Here is a 17,238-nt window from a genome sequence, read left to right as displayed (position 1 = left end):
GCTGCAATGCAACTTTGAACATGATACAAATTATTTTGACTTACAGGCTTGATTCAAAACTTATTGGCATCTGTAGGAGCCTTTTTGGTGACTTCAGATCAAGCCCTGTAGGATTTCACTGCTTTGTCTCCTTTGGGACCCATGCAATGCGAGTATATAATCCTAGCAAATCCAAACGATAGTTTTTTTCCATTCATGTTATACTGTTGAAAGCGACAACCCCTGGTGCAAGGCAGGCCCTGTATCGGCATGTAAAGAGGTCAGTGATTAACTGTGAAATATTCTGCGATGCTTTTGATTGTTGATTGCATGATTCTATTCAAAATGAAACTGGATTGTAGTTGCAAAGAAAGAATACAAACTTCCCCTCCCAGTGTGTGACTTGTTTTGTGGTCAGGACTATCAGCTCACTCTCTCTCTCCCTTTCTTTTGCTCTCTCTCTCTCTCTTTTTACAAAGTTGCACTGAAATGAATCAGATACTTGTACCATGCATTTCAATGGGACTTCACATAATAAAACTGAAACTCAGTAATATTACCTGTCACTGGGTTTCTGGGAGACAAAACGTTTCTTGCCAAGACCTGCAGAATCTTAAGAAATCTTTGCACAGCATCTCCACAGCAACGTACAGATACAAATTCCATGCTTCATTTGTGTGGGGACTAACTGTTTTCCAAGTTTCATTTTGGAACTAGGTGCTGGCCAAGTGTCCAGTTAATCTGACTCATTGAATGGTTGGAAGGATTGATAGGGTTAAATTAGGATAACCTGAATAAGCTGAGAATAGACTATTTAATAGGATGCAAGTGCTAGAGTCTTGAACTGAATTTAATATGAGAGAATAAAAAGTGGACAATGAAAATTTCCCAGAGGATTACAGATTGGAGATTTTTTTTTAGAAACAAATGTAAATAGTTAAAATTTATTTGCACATAAGATCTTTTGCTATTCACAGTATTTTTTTTTTTCTAGCTCTTTCTTTTTTTAGCATCTTTGTCTCTGCTGACTAATTAGGTTGTTATTTTTGACCTGTCACTGGTTGTGTCTCCTAGATCTATGACTGAACTGAACTCACGGTGTGACTGTGTGGTTGGAGGCCAGAGATATAATGCTGTCTGTGGAATATGGTCTGTCACTTATAACAAAGGGAACTTTCTAAGTTTTGAGATCTGCATGGGGAGGGGAGGAGGACCGAGGAAGAGCAAGGGCAGGAACTGGCCTGACAAAATGCTGTATTCTCATACCCTTTATAGTAATTCTGCCAGAATTTCAACATACCTTTACAGTGATCACTGCAAAGGTCATTGTGACTCAGTATCTTCTCCTGTTAGGACTTTCATCTATCTACAAATCCTATCACATTGTCATAGAAGGACATCAGGTTGGTTAAGCATGACTTGTTCTTGTCAAATCATACAATCATAGAACATTAGGGCTGGAAGGGACTGCAGGAGGTTATCTAGTCCAATCCCCTGCTCAAAGCACAACCATCTCCAACTATATTATCCCACCTAAGGCTTTGTTTACCTGCGTCTTAAAAACCTCCAAGGATGGAGATCCCACAACCTCTCTGGATAACATGTTCCAGTGCTTTACTACCCGCCTAGTGAGAGTGTTGCCCTGTGGGGTCAGGCCACCTCTCAGGATCTCAAAACTGTGGTGTTAGATGGGAGGGTGTGACACAATTGCATATATACAAACACACAAATCAATTAGGTGCATACACACACTACCAACTCAGGCACATACACATCCAAGATTACCAGCCTAGGCACATGCATACCTATCACCAATTCAAGCACATACACGCTCTGGTGATAATGACATGAAATCATACACAGTACACATATACACATAGGTTAAACTCTGACTCAGGTGAGAGTGTGTGCATGTTGGTGCCTGTGGTACCTATGCTTGGTGTGCTTGGCAACTAAAGAGCAAGTGGCAGAGATCAGGGGAAAAGGCAGTGAGGATAAGGCAATAGCAAAGAAACAGGGGTTTGCAGGCACAGAGGAGCTCGGATGGCTGGAGCCACAGGAGCATGGGACAGGTGTTGGAGGTAATGGTGAGCCAGAAGCAGGGGAGGGAGAAATGAGACAGAAGTTAGAGGGGTGAGGAGCAGAGACTGGAGCAGGCCCAGGACCATAGTAAAGCAAAACCCAACTCAGGGGTCCAAATAACAGTTTTATTAAATGAACACTGTACTGTACAGCTTGGTTCTCACACACACTCACACAAGCACCCCACACACACTCACACAATGGCAGTAGGAGAAAGAGACTCAGTGGAAGGGTTGGAGTCCAGGTAGGGAAGAGAAGCGGAGTCTAAGTCCTTGGTTGAAGAGAGGGTGGGTGTGCTCGATGGCCAGTCAGGGTTTTCTCCAGCAAGGTGTTGTCCAGGGGGGGCACCAGTGGGGCCTCTGGGTGGATAGGTGGTGTGGCATGGTGCTGGTCCAGATAGAGAGGGCATCCCCAGGAATCAGTCTTCACTACCCCTTTTTTATGGGGCAGACTACATATGATCTCCTATGGGGAGGGCATGTCCAGGCAAGGTCAGTCCTGTTCCAGGTGTTCATACTGAGCATGTGCAGCTTGGCACAATGGTGGGTTGCCTCATCTTTTGTTTCTTGAATGCTGAGGGTGGTTCCAAGGGCTGGGTCGTTGGTCCAGGTATTAGTTTTGATGGTGGGGTGATTTAGTAGGGGGTCCTGCTATCATTGTGTTTCACTTATCCATTCACTCTTTTGTTTCAGGCATTCAAGGAAAACCAATTTACATGGGAGAGGTTACAGACTTAAATGTAAGTCATAATTGCAGCATACTTACACAACGGGGCATGGGGACAAGATGGGAACCTGACACAAAATGGATGCTTGACATCACTCATGCGAACCCACATTGCAGGCCTAAATCATACAATATTAACAAAGAGACACTTAAGACAATAACTGTATGGTGTAATCCATTACAGTAATCCAACACAAGCAGCAAAACATCATTACAATAGCTCATGGTTACTGTAAAAGGGGACTTACGTACACAGGGTTTCAACTTAACGTATAACTACTTCTAAATATATATACCCATAGGGAATAGAGGAGGGGAGAGAAAAACGCAGAAATGATGGGGAAAAGGGGATGTCATATTTCTAAGTAAAAAAAAAAAAAAGAGAAAAACCCAGGGGTTTTGCTACAAGAGTGTTTTTTCCTAATGTCTAACCTAAACTTCCCTTCCTGCAACTTGAGACCTTTGATCCTTGTTCTGTCATCTGCCACCACTGACAACAGTCTAGCTCTATCTTCTTTGTAACCACCCTTCAGGTAGTTAAGGGATGTAATTAACTCCCCATTTAGTAAATAAGCCCAGTTCCCTCAGCCTCTTCTCCTAAGTCATGTGCCCCAGTCCTCTAACCATTTTCATTGCCCTCTGCTGGACACTCTCCAATTTGTGTACACCAGAGACTGGCCCTAAGGCAGAGTGGATAGTTTGGAGTGGCTGTGAACACACCCTGACATGATGTGGCAGTGGGGAAGGGGGACTCAAACCTACCCCGAGCTGCTTTGGATAACTGTCAGTTCCTGTTGTACCTGAGTGACAGCAAGCAGGCAGGATTTATTTTGTCAGAGGCAGTCCTGTGGTCAGGAAGGACTTTGTATGCATGGGGCCTAAGCGTCTGAATAAGAACTGCTCATCTCTGCGTAATGCAAGCCTTTGCAGAACACAACCACTGGTTCCAGTAGGCTCTTGCAGGGGACACCAGCTCTTGGACCTCTGCCATAGAGCCATCAGATGGGTTGCCTCTCTTTCACTTAACAAAGTAGACTGTCCTGGGCCCGGAGCCCCTGGAAGCACTGGGTCTTCCAGTCCAATTCAGTCTGCATGGCATGGCTGGCCTGACTCTGAGAGCAAAGACTTTCAAGCATCAAGTTTCAGCTCTGTGGGAAGAAGTGTGGGTGCCCTGAGGGTCACGATGTGTACAGAGGTTGCTTTTTTTGTCATTTAATGTGCTTTATTGCTGTGACTTAACAGAAGTGCATGGCTTTATAGCACTTTAAAAATGGGTAAAGTATTTTAAATGAACCCTTGTTAAATGAGGCATTAAATTGGAAATGCTGTATTTTACAGCACTTCAGTGATGTACAACACTTTAAATAACTTCTGTACTCTGGTCAAATTTCTGACCAGCGGAGAAGCCCCTGGAGGCTGTGGAGTGCCCCCACCTCCCAGCCCGGAAAGTGCAGGGAGACTCAGAGTCCCCCCCACCACAGCAGACAGTGTATTTATGTCATGTTTAAGAGCACAGTAACTTTTATAGTACTATAAAAAGTGCTCTAAATTACAACACTGTAAAATGTGCATGGAGTACTTCTGTACACACCTAACACTTCTATGCTCTCAGACTGTCAGCTTCATAGCAGCCAACAATGAAAACAACAAAGTCCTTTAAGTTGGGGCAATCTGACCAGTGGGTTTTCCATGAAGCTGTAGAGTCTAGAAGTACTATTGGGGTCCACCTATCTCAAATTCATTAAAAATGTTCTTTCCTGAAGTCCTGCTGAGCTTGGGAAGCATGAAGTAAAGCATTTTGTGTTCAACAAATCAAAACTGTTCTGAAAAAAAAATGACTAGCTCCAATTCTGAGCACTTAGAGCTCTCACGTAATGTGTTGAGGAATGTGAGATATCTTGCCCTCCCAGAAACCAACTTTTAACTCACTAAGCTGTTGTGAGATTTCATTCATTCACGTCTATACAGCACTAGGGATGACAATCACTAATAAATGCAAATTTGTATTGTTAAGTTACGTTCATTTGAAGTGGTGCTCCAAATTTAGCTATAAATTTTTCTTGTGAAATCACCATCAGCTGCAATAATATAGTAGATAGCAATGAATTGTTTCCAAATAATGTGTTGAAAGAGATTCCATCCCCTCCAGTTCCCATGTGCGTCCCTCAAGTAAAACATGTTTGTTTGCACTTTCTATGGGGAAGGTGGATTTTACACTTGATGAATAAGTGTTCAATTTGTATGGTGGGTAATGTCCAACTCATAGTTTCATAGTCAGTAGGGTCAAAAGGGACCTGAGCAGATCATCAAGTCCGACCCCCTGCCATGGTAGGAAAGAGTACTGGGGTCAAACAACCCCAGCAAAGTGATTGTCTAGCCTTGTCTTAAAGACCCCCAGGGTAGAAGCCAGCACCACTTTGCTTGGAAGTTGGTTTCAGATCCTAGCCACCCTGACTGTGAAGTAGCGCCTCCTGATGTCTAATCTGAATCTACCCTCCGCCAGCTTGTGACCGTTATTTCTAGTCACTCCTGGTAGTGCTCAGGGGAAAAGGGATTCCCCCAATGCCTGCTTGTCCCCTCTGACTAGTTTGTAAGGCCACTAGATCCCCCCTCAGCCTTCTTTTGTGGAGGCTGAATAAGTTCAGGTCCTGTAGCCTCTCCTCATAGGGCCTGCCCTGCTGCCCCCTGATCATGCAAGTGGCCTCCTCTGGACCCTCTCTATGCTGTCGACATCCCTCCTGCAGTGCGGTGCCCAGAACTGGACGCAGTACTCCAGCTGCGGCCTGACCAGTGCTGCATAGAGGGGGAGGATCACCTCCTTGGACCTGCTTGAGGATCTGCATCTGTGGATGCATGACAAGGTGCGACTGGCCTTCCTGACTGCATCCCCACATTGCCGACCCATGTTCATCTTGGTATCAATGATGACTCCAAGATCTTTTTCTGCCTCTGCACTGACAAGAAGGGAGTTCCCCAACCTGTAGGTATGGTGCTGCTTCTTCCTCCCCAGGTGCATCACCTTGCACTTGTCAATGTTGAATCCCATCCTATTCTCATCCGCCCACCCCTGTAACCTGTCTAGGTCGAATTGTAGCCTATTCCTTCCTTCTAGCGTGCCCACATCCCCCCACATCTTGGTGTCATCAGAAAATTTGAACAGGGTGCTTTTTACCCCCTTGTCCAAGTCACTGATGAAGATGTTGAGCAGTGCGGGCCCAAGGACCGAGCCCTGCAGAACCCCACTGCCCACATCCTTCCAGGTTGAAAATGACCCTTCCTCTACCACTCTCTGGGTGCAGCCCTCCAGCCAGTTGGTGACCCATCTGACTGTGTAGGTGTCAACACCACAGTCCCCCAGTTTTTTAATGAGAACAGGGTGAGAGACAGTGCCGAAGGCCTTTCGAAAGTCCAGAAAGGCTATGTCTACTGCTATCCCTGCGTCTAAGGATTTGGTGACCAGGTTGGTCTGACAGGATCTGCCTCTAATGAACCCGTGTTGGTTGCCCCTAAGCATAATGTCCCCTGCTGGCCCCTCGTGGACATGTGCCAGAATAATTCTCTCAAAAAGCTTACCCAGGATCGAGGTAAGACTAACTGGCCTATAGTTTCCCGGGTCCTCCTTCCTCCTTTTTTTGAAGATGGGAACCACGTTGGCCCTCTTCTAGTCCTCTGGCACCACACCAGAGGACCATGAGTGCTCGTAAAGCTGTGCCAGGGGTCCTGCAATGACCTCAGCTAATTTCCTCAGCACTCTGGGGTGGAGATCGTCTGAACCAGCTGATTTAAATACATCCAGTCCCTCCAGAAGTTCCCTGACTAGATCCTCCCTGACCCTTGGTCTAGGTGCATCTCCCGTGGGGCCTGAGGGGGGCTCGGTGGGGGGGCTGATTCGGTCCCTGCTCAGGAAAATGGAGGCAAAGAAGTCGTTAAATTGGTTAGCTTTGTCGTCTGGTGTGACGACCAAATTTCCTAGTGTGTCTTGCAGGGGCCCCACGTTACCCAGTACCTTCTTTTTGCCCCCTACGTATATAAAAAAAGACTTCTTGTTATCCTTGATCCGGGTAGCTAGTCCCAGTCCCATCTCCGCTTTGGCCTTCCCGACTGACCCCCTGCATCCCCGACCCACTGCAGTATAGTTCTCCCTGGTGATGGCCCCTCCCTTCCATTGGGAGTATGCCTCCCTTTCAGCTAGGAGACATTCCCAGATGCTTTTGGTGAGCCATGGGGGCTTTTGCGCCCTCCTGCGCCCTTTGATCCATGTTGGGATTACCTCCCTTTGGGCTTGGAGGATTGTCTCCTTAAGAAGCACCACTCTTCTTGGACACCTGACTCCCCTCCCCTCAATCCTTCCCTGACTATTCTCCTTAGCTCATTGAAGTCTGCCCTCCTGAAATCTAGGGCTGCTGCCTTGCTGCAGGCCTTTTCCACCTTGTGCTGGATGGTGAATTCCAGCAGGCGATGATCACTGTTGCCCAGGTGGTCGAGCACCCACAGCCCCCTCACCAGGTCATCACCCGTGGCCAGCACCAGGTCCAACAAGGCGTCTCCCCTGGTGGGGCTGTGCACCTCCTAGGTTAGATGGAGGTCCTGCATTTGGGCTAGGAACCTATGTGAGTGGTCAGACCTGGCTGACTGCTTTTCCCAGCAGATGTCTGGAAAGTTCAGGTCCCCCATGATGACCACATCCTTTGACCTAACTACCTCAGTGAGCTGACTTAAGAATTCCTGGTCTAGCCCTTCCCCTTGGTTGGGTAGTCTGTAGTAGACCCCCACCGTTAAGTCTCTTTCCCCTCGACTGCCTTGTATTCTAACCCAGAGCACTTCAGTGTGCCCCTCCTCTGACCTTGTGCTACTTGATGAGGATATGTATTCCTCCTTAATGTAGAGCGCCACACCTCCGCCTTTCCTCCCTGTCCTGTCCCTCCTGTACAGCCTATAGCCTTTGATATTCACCACCCAGTCATGCGTTGGGTCCCACCACGTTTCAGTGAGCTCCACTATGTCTGGGTTGGTGTCAGCTAGCAGGAGGGTAAGTTCCTCTTGCTTGTTTCCCATAACACGAGCGTTTGTGTAGAAGCATTTGAGGCCTCCTGAGGATGTGTGCACTGGCCCCCTAATCTCAGCATTGCCCTGGCCCCTGTTGCTTACCTGTGTATTTGTTCCGCTCGTCGGTCTAGCCTGGGCTGTACATGTGGGTGCTGCTTGTTTTAGCAGTCCAAGGCTTCCTCCGCCCTCATCTTCCCCTTCCCCCGACGAGCCTAGTTTAAAGCCCACCGGAGGAGATCCGCCAACCTAGAAGAGAACACATGCTTACCCCTACAATCTTAATGAGTTTCGTATTGCCCCCACCCCCTCCTGCAGGGAGGGACTGTGGCTGAAATAAATTTTATTGAACGAAAGTATGATTTATGGTTGCCAGATTCCTACTCTGTGTTGGCATGACAACTTTCAAACTGATGCTTATTTTAGTGGCTACATGATTATCCTCTGAAAAGTGGCTATTTCCTTTCTAAGACAACTTTGCAATATATTTTCTTCTATTGCTGTATGACCAGCAAAATGCACAATACAAATCGGCATAAACACTTTAGAGTTTCATAGCTAATAATGATGAAATATATCACTATGTAATTGCATGACCTAATTTCTTCTGGATCTGCACAATTGCAAGGAAAAGAGAAACGAATAGTAGAGAATATAAAACATTTGTATCATTATGGTGCATGCTTTTCTCTTATGCAGGCAAGGTTTTTTTTGGGTAGATGCGATATCTTTCATTAGACCAACTAAATAGTTGAAAAAATGGTCTTTGCAAGCTTTTAGGCACAAGTATCCTTCCTCAGGCATTGGGAGACTCTGCTCCTGTTATGTGTTTTCCAAGATAGAAAAGAAGCTGAAATAAGAAGTCTGTGAAAATGCAAATGAGTAGAAATTTGGGAGACAATGGGTGGAGAGAAAGGGTGGGGGGGAGGAAAATGTGTGAAGCAATGCAAGAGGTCGGCTTGAAGCAGGTACCTGGTATATCAGGTGTCAGGCAAGTTGTAATGTGTCATCAATCCAGTGTCTGTATTAAGCCCATGATTTTTTGTATCTAGTAGATTTATGAAGTGAAGTTCATAGGCTCGTCAACAAAATGTGTTTTGTAAGTTCACTTTGAGGATTAGAGCTGTGAAATTGGAGAGGGTGTGACTGCCTTGTGAGAAGTGGGTACCCACCGGTAATTGGGTATTCTTATCTTTGATGGATTTTCAGTGTGGTATGGATCCATTTGGTGTGGTTTGCGACATAGGAATTTTGCTTTTGGTGATGAGGTTAAGCAAGGTTTGGTGGTTGTTTAATGGCTAGGATGGGTGGTTCTGGAAAGATCTCTTTAAGAATTGGGTCTTCTTCTAATATCGATTGGAATTGTTTGAGGATTTTCCGTATAGGCTCCAGGGAAAGATGGTATGTCATAACAAATTGTGTGTGATTCATGGGGACTTTCTTTTTGTACTGTAGCAAGTCTTCATGTGGTATCCAGGTGGCTCTTTCAAAAGTGCAAGCTATCTCTCTGGAGGGAGTGTCCTTGCTGGGTGAAAGCCCTTTGGAGATTTGTGAGGTGATGATTGTGGGTATTCTCCTCAGTGCAAATCCAGTGCTATTGGACAGCTTGGCTGTAAATTACAGATTTTTGGTGTGTTTAGGGTGATTGCTGGTTCTCTGCAGATATGTATGTTGGTTTGTGGGTTTCTTGTATATGGTGCTTTGTATTTTACCATTTTGGATCATGGTGTCTTAAAGGAAATGTTGGTGTTAAGTTATTCAAGAGATAGTCTGATGGAGGGGGGTGGTTATTGAATTTGTGATGAAAAGCAATCAGAGAATGCAAGATTTTCGTCCAAATGATGAAAATGTCATCTGTATATCTCAGGTATAGCATGGGTTTGATGGTGCAGTTCTTGAAGAATGCTTCTTCCAGGTGGGCCATAAAAGGTTTGGCATATTGTGGGGCCATTTTGGTGCCTATAGCTGTGCCCATGGTTTGGAGTAAGTGCTACTTATTGAAATTGAAGTTGTTGTGTATGAGGATGAAGTGAATAAATTCAGTAATATCTTGAGGTCTGTACTGAGTTATACACTTGCTCTTGTAAATATGTAAGGCAAGCTTGGATGCCATCTTGGTATGGGATGTTGGTATATAAGCCTGTGTAAAACCCATGGTGACTAGGAGGGTATTGCTGGGAAGGTGCTCTATGTTTTTAAGTTTTCATAGAAAGTCTGTTGTGTCTTGGACAAAACTCAGTCTCTGAGTTGGCATATTGTGGGGCCATTTGGCCCATGGTCTGGAGGAAGTGTTGGTTGTTGAAACTGAAGTTGTTGCATGTGAAGATGAAGTGGATAAGTTCAGTAATATCTTGAGGTCCAAACTCTTAGTTGTAATCTTGTTCTTGTAGATGTGTGAGGCAGGCTTGGATGCCATCCTGGTGTGGGATGTTGATATATAAGCTAGTGACATCCACTGTGGCTAGGAGAGTGTTGCTGGGAAGATGGTCTATGTTTTTAAGTTTTCGCAGAAAGTCTGTTGTGTCTTGAATAAAACCCAGTCTTTGGCTGATAAGAGGTTTTAGGATGGATTTGATGAAACCTGATATTTCTTCAGTTAGGGACTTAATATAGACATTGGATTTAGGTTGCACTACAACCTGCAGAGTCTCCCAATGCCTGAAAAAGGTGTTTTTTGCCCAAAAGCTTGTGGAGAACTCTTCCCCAACTATTTAGTTGGTCTAATAAAATATATCACATTTACACAAAGATCCTTGCCTGCCTATGTCCTTAGACTAACACACTACAACTAATAACCCTGTTTTTCTCTCACAGATTTCACTTGTAATATGCATAGGCATTTACATGATGGTAGCTTAAAGAGACACCTAACAAACAGCTGTTGCCAACTTCTATGTTTTGCTACAATGTCACTACATCAACATTTAGCATGAAGAGAATTAAATCAGTTTTCTGAAATTAGAATTGTTCCAGAATCGTTCCAATTCAACCAACTATTGAATGGTTCTTGGAAAGATCCACAATAAAAAAATAAACCAGTTTCTAAGCCGGAAATGCTCTTTGGTAAGGGTTAAATTATACTTGACTAGTGACTCCAGAACCTTTTATGGATGTGAACAAAATTTTATATGAAAGACAAAGCAAACAAAGGATTTAGCCTTACAGAAACACTGCAATTAAATGGTACCTTTTATCTGAGGTTTTCTTCAAACAGCTATTAAGCTAAGCCTCACAACACTTTTGTTAGGCAGGTGATACAGTATATTCTTATCTTTAAAGAAGACTAGACTGTCCACATTAGGGAACTAGTTAAGGATTTGGGAGACCAAAAGTCAATCCCTTACTTTGTCACAGTATTCCCCTGTGACCTTGGGCAATTCATGAAGGCTATGATAGCTTAAAGATTGTTAAGTGCTGCTGCTCTCCTCAGCTTTCGAACGCCTAAGCCAGGCAGATGGTTAAAGATATGAACAAATGAACAAACACATTACAGTGAGTTACAAGGGGGCAGACCTTTACCATGCATGTGCTCCCCCATATTAACTGCCATTGTAAACAGCCTGACCCTATTTTATTGAGGGCTAAGCTGCTTAGGGTTAGTTTTCATTTACTGTGGGGTAAGAGTAGATACACATTTACTATGCATCGGCTGTTCTGCAGTAAGCCCTTGCCTATTTCTAGGTGGCTGTAGCTTGTCCTTTTATCCATACTTTTGTCCATCCAAGTCATGTTTTCAAAAGCAGTTTGGAGACTGTTCCACTGAATTTTCACAAGGCTTAGGCTTTTAAGGGCCAGATGTTATAGGATTTTTTAGCTTCCTAATTCCCAATGATTCTTCAAAATGAACCTAGACACAGAAATCGTGTAGGTCTTGCAATGGGGCAGTGCCTTAAACCCTTAAAAACCTGGACCCTAGAGTATGTCAGCACAGAAAATATGGGTGATTCACATGTGACATTATATCAGTGCAAGCATGATCTGTTAGCATGGGTCACAGCAGCAGTAGAGATGCAGTGGTATGTGTTAGCCACTACAGTGCATACCCAGTGGCCCTGAAGAGTTTGTACTTTAAGAGGCTTAAACAGGCTGTGGAGCATCCAGTATGTACAGTGTGGCTTCACAAGGCAGGCATGTGACTGCAAAGGGGATCTTGGATTGGAGAATGGGGCTGAGCAGCCTCCCTATAAACCTAAGCTCTCAGAGCTGAGCAGGCAGTTGCTGTAGGGAGTCAGAGGGATAACATCACCAGCTGGAGCTGCTGTTTCCAGGACACCTGGAGGTCAAGGCTAGGAACTGTGGGATGGAGGCGGTTCCTGGACCTGGGGAATGGCCTAAACTACACCCTGCTAGGGTTGAATGGTATGGTGGGGCTGCCTGTGGCAAGGTGGTCCCCAGGAAATGCCACACCAGTGCCTCCCTAGTGAAACGTGAGTACAGCCTCAGCTCTCATGGCCTGGTGGGTTACCCATAGAGGGGACAGGCAAGGGGTTGAGGTACATCATCAGACCTGAGACCCAAGGGGCATAAGGCCCAAGAGCCCCAGCAAGGAGGTGGTGTACTGGCCCCAGTGAGGGGATGTGTAAGAGTGATTGATTGGGCTGCGTCGAGTAGACCCCACATGGTGGACTTGAAGGACTGTGCATAGGCCAGCCTGAATAGAGAGTGAGATGTGTTAGGAGGGGCCCAAGAATGTGGACCTGTGTGAGGGTGTGAGGGCAAGTGGCTCAGTACCTACCCAAAATAACCTCACTGGCCCATGTTGGGGCCAGGACCAAGCCAGTTGAAGGGCCAGAGTGCCCACCATGAGGGATGGCCAAGGCTAGAGGCTGGGAGTCCTGACTGGCCTAGAGACGAGGCTAGAGCCAGGGAGGCCAAAGGTCCCAGAGGGGGCCACAGCTGTGAGAGAAAAGGGCATGTGGAGTTTTGTAGTATGAGGGTGGAGAGTAGACTGCTTGAGGAGGAGGAATCCAGGTGGGGTCTGAAAGCCAGGTGGGCATAAAATGAGGTGTGGGGCCGGAGCCACATTATGATGCCATCTACAAGGGGATGTTTGGAGCTGTGAATTATGCCCTTGGCTTCGGGCAGTAAATGGGCAGTCTCCTGCCTTGTAAACATCTACTAATTAGATGCATCAAAGGCATTGCAGGAAGGCAGACTGCCATAGACAGGTGGGCGCGCCAGTGATTTGACCAGCCATGTGATGGTCCCTTGTCACAGTTAGCTAACTAAAGCCCATGCCATTGTGTCTTAACCACTCTTGTTACCTTTTCTGGGTGGGCCAGCTCTAGCACATGCTACAGGCATGCCTTCATTGTGCAGTGTAGACATACTCATATTGTCTCTGGGTTTTTGTATTCCGTTTAAATCGGAAGTAAATAGTACCTTCCTGCTTTAAAGAGGTTATGTGAAGATAGATACATTAAAAGCTTGTGAGATGCTCAGCTGCTGCAGTAGTGGGGGACAGAGAAGCACAATGGATAGGCGTTAGTATATTATATAAATTGCTTGCAACAGAGGCATAACTAGCAGTTTTGGTGCCCCGAGCAGAGGTGCTGTCAAGCCCTGGAGAGTGTGTGTGGGGTGGGGGAGGGGAAGTAGGTAGGGAATGCCATTAGCTCAATGTGGGATTTCAAAGACCCTGACTGCTAGGAGCTACCATTCTGGTGTCTGCCCTAACTCAACATCTGGGTCTACTGCTCTGGTCACCCATCTCTAGTTACACTGTTGGGTCACAGTGTGCTTAATTAGGCAAATTCTCAGCTCTTGACCATGAGATCCCACACCTAGACTTAGGTTCCATCTCAGACACTTCTGTGCTGTACCAGATGGATGCTGTATTACTCCTGTGATGATACGTGGGGCTAATGCCTGAGATATACAGAAATTGAGGAACATTCAACAATGGGCCAGAAACTAGAAAGCAGGATACAGTATAGGAACATGGGCTGATCCCTGTATTGTGAGGAGGCACCACTGAAATCCATCTACTGGACATTGGTGAAATTCTCTTAACACAGCAAATGTGTTAAAGGCATCCTGTCCACGGGTAGCATTGGCAAAAATCTGCATGAGCTCCAAACCACTTGTGAGATGCACATCATCTCCCAGTGGGAATGGAGGAGTTGAAATCTGGAGAGTGGGAATGGAGGAGAGTTTCCTGAAGCAGGAAGCATTCATAGTCTAGTTAATATGATTGTCAGGGACTAAAATGGCTCAGACTGGAAGCTTGAAGGTTGGGACTCATGTTAGAGGAAACAGTCAAGGATGAGAGATAAGAGCTCTTTTGTGATGCAGGATGCAAATACATGCTCTATGCTGTTAGCAATGTTGTTCAGGAAATTATCTAGTAATATCACAACCTTGACATCAGAGAACTCAAGCTGTACTACAACTTCATCTGTTGCAGCATTTGAGCTGTTTGTGAATTGGTGATGGCTAAGAACGTAAGTGATCTTATCCAAAATAAAAGTGAAACAAAGTAAATCCTAGAGACCCTCTGATCCCTACTAGTGGCTCAATACAATAAACTTACACGTGATAAGATAAAATATGTGATGTGGTAAGATACTGTTCAAGCCATCTAAAACCTATTTTGTGTTCAGTAACAAGGATAATTAATTCAGGCAATAGAACTTCAGGGTCAGAGAAATTATGGTGGTAAAAGTAGATCCTCACATATATATCTTAGAAGGCACCATTATGTTTCCTAAATTATCTGGCCCATACCTAGATGTGACCAATAAATAATAGGGATATCAGAAATATGTGGGAAAATGAGGGAAAGAAGAAAAAGTAAATAAATTTGAATGGGGGAGAGCCTGTCTTGATGATTTTTACAGGTCAATAGATGAAACTAAAATGAACAAGCAAAAAATCTGCGCAAGTGAACTGTGGGTCCTTTGATGTGGGATGTACAAATGTGAGTGCACAATGTATTCTGAGAGGGTCTTCTAGATTAGGCACAGAAGTTACACATTAGGCAGTTTAAGTGATCAGAAACTGGCTTAAACCTGTAACAGAACATAAGTTCAGAGCACATAAACCAGTTTCAAAATGGCTGAAACTGGTTTAAGATAAATCTGTTTGAATGTAGCATCAGACTTAACCGATTTGGATCAAACCAGTTTATGCAATGTGTGTCCTAGACCCCTTCCTGGTTTAAGTTAAATCAGAGTCCCTTAGCATCCCAGATGCTTTGTGGCCCTGGGCTGGGCTGTCTGCTACAGAGAACAGGGCTGGCCCTGCCCCCTTCCTTCCTAGCCAGAGCACTATCACTGTTCTGGCTGGCTAAGGGGCTATGTCTGCCTGGCTTCCCCCTGCACCAGCCACCCCTAGCCCCCCTCACTGCTGGCTGCTCAAGCAGGGATCCCCCCTTCTGCTCCTCTCCCATGGTAGAGACCCCAATGCACTAGCATCTGGCCATGCCCCTCATTCCCCCCGTCCCTGCTAGCTAATGCTGAGAGGTGTCTGTGTGGGTCTCCAATTTTACTGGAACAAAGGGCAGACAGCTAGTGGCTTGCAAGTCCAAATGTGCCCTGCAGATAAGAAGAGCTTGAAACTAATGAGAGAGATGTTTTCTTTTGTAGGACTTGATGGGCTGATAAACTTTGTTCTGATAAGCAACCTGCTGACTGCAATCTGTCAGTCTTCAAGAGCGGACAGACAAAGGTGTTAGAAATGACCTGGTTTGCAAACAGTATAAGAAGCAGGGAGAGGGAAACTAAAAAGCTCAGTATCATCAACAGACAAAACACAAGCAGTCCTCCCCCCTAGAGTGCTAACTGGGGGCCAGGGTCTAGCAACACTCCTCACCCCTTAAGCAGCAAGGGTGGTGGTGGGGGAAGCCTGCTACTTCTCCCTCCCCCTCCAGCCTGGAGACAGTGCAGGCAGGGTGGGGATGTAAACCCCTCCCTAATCAGTGTCCTGCAGGGGCCTGGCCATGCCCCAACTCAGCTCAGTACTGTGGAAGGGCAGGGAGGGCTGCTCAAGCACCCGCCGGCTTCTAGCCTAGCCACTGCAGGCATGTGCCTGCATTTCTGGAATTAAAAATTGAACACCTATCCACCTCCAAATTATAGATTCATAGATGTTAGGGTCAGAAAGGACCTCAGTAGGTCATCAAGTCTGACCCCCTGCCCTGGGCAGGAAAGAGCGCTGGAGTCAGACAACCCCAGCTAGGTGCTTGTCCAGTGTCCTCTTGAAGACCCCCAAGGTAGGGGAGAGCACCACCTCTCTTGGAAGCCCATTCCAGATTCTGGCCACCCTTACTGTGAAGAAGTTCCTCCTAACGTCCAACCTAAATCTGCTCTCTGTCAATTTGTAGCCATTGTTCCTAGTTACTCCAGGGGGTGCCTTAGTAAATAGAGCATCTCCTATTCCCTGCTGCTCTCCCCTGATGAATTTATAGGCAGCTGTTACAGGATCTTTCAATAGTCAGGATTACACAGATCACGCTTTGCCTTATTGGTCAGGCTTAACTTTATTAATGAAGTGCAAAATTAAACAGAATTAATGGTGCTGTGTCCACCAGTGAGCACACACTCACCACGTCTCACGCGCCCTAGCGACACGTGAGACTGCTGTCGTGCTGGCGAGGTGTTTCTGGGACAGGTCACCGGGATCAGGCGGGTCTGGCGTCCTCCCCTCTGGCTGGCCGGGCCGAAGGTCGCTCCAAGTTCGATTCCATCCGTAGGGTACGTTCCATCGGGCGCAAAGACCCCAAAGTTCACAGTGCAATGTCTTATATACCCTCAGTGATGCAGGGCGGTCTAATCACGTGTGGCACTTCTTCATTGGCTCGGAGCGGTGACTGTCACATTACTGACAGACCCTGGACTTTCCCTTAAGAAACCCCGTGTGGAAAATTCCAACCGCATGTTGCTTACATGCTGCAGCCCCAGAGTCTCCCATTCACCCAGCACCTGTTACATAAACACTATTACATAAACACTATGCAAACCTCTAACTAATGCATGCGAACATGGCCACCTATCACAAAAGGCCATAACGCATAACAAATGCAAAATGATTACAACAGCAGCCACAAGATCACCTCTCAGCCTTCGCTTGCAAAGGCTGAAGAGATCTAGGTCCCTCAGTAGTATCTCCTCATAGACCCTTGCCTGCAGGCCTCTGACCATGTGAGTGGCCCTCCTCTGAACCCTCTCAAGATTATTCTCGTTCCTCTTGAAGTGCAGCACCCAAAACTGGATGCAGCACTCCAACTGTGGCCTGACCAGTGCTGCATAGAGGGGAAGCATCACCTCCCTGGACCTGTTCGTTATGCATCTGCTAATGTATAATAAAGTGCAGTTAGCCTTGTTTATCACTTTGTCAACTCATGTTCATTCCCCAGCCTGAAAGTGATTCTTTTTGCCTAGGTGCAGCACTTTGCACTTGTCTTTGTTG

At 46.0% G+C, this 17,238-nt stretch overlaps 1 long non-coding RNA gene across 1 annotated transcript in view; it reads left to right on the top strand.

Moving 5' to 3' along the window:
- The first annotated feature begins 205 nt into the window (after positions 1 to 205).
- The window catches only part of LOC149869566 (uncharacterized), a 102,473-nt gene continuing 85,440 nt past the window's right edge, over positions 206 to 17,238 (top strand). Inside the window, exons 1-3 of the long non-coding RNA XR_016441111.1 lie at positions 206 to 259; positions 1,054 to 1,128; positions 2,754 to 2,800. This is a non-coding gene — a long non-coding RNA (uncharacterized LOC149869566). The remainder of the gene's footprint in view (positions 260 to 1,053; positions 1,129 to 2,753; positions 2,801 to 17,238) is intronic.

The sequence above is a fragment of the Crocodylus siamensis genome, chromosome 3 (assembly GCF_052110815.1).
Source record: "Crocodylus siamensis isolate JL-2025a chromosome 3, ASM5211081v1, whole genome shotgun sequence".
In the NCBI taxonomy this organism is placed as follows: domain Eukaryota; kingdom Metazoa; phylum Chordata; order Crocodylia; family Crocodylidae; genus Crocodylus; species Crocodylus siamensis.
This window is presented reverse-complemented; position numbering and strand designations above follow the sequence as displayed.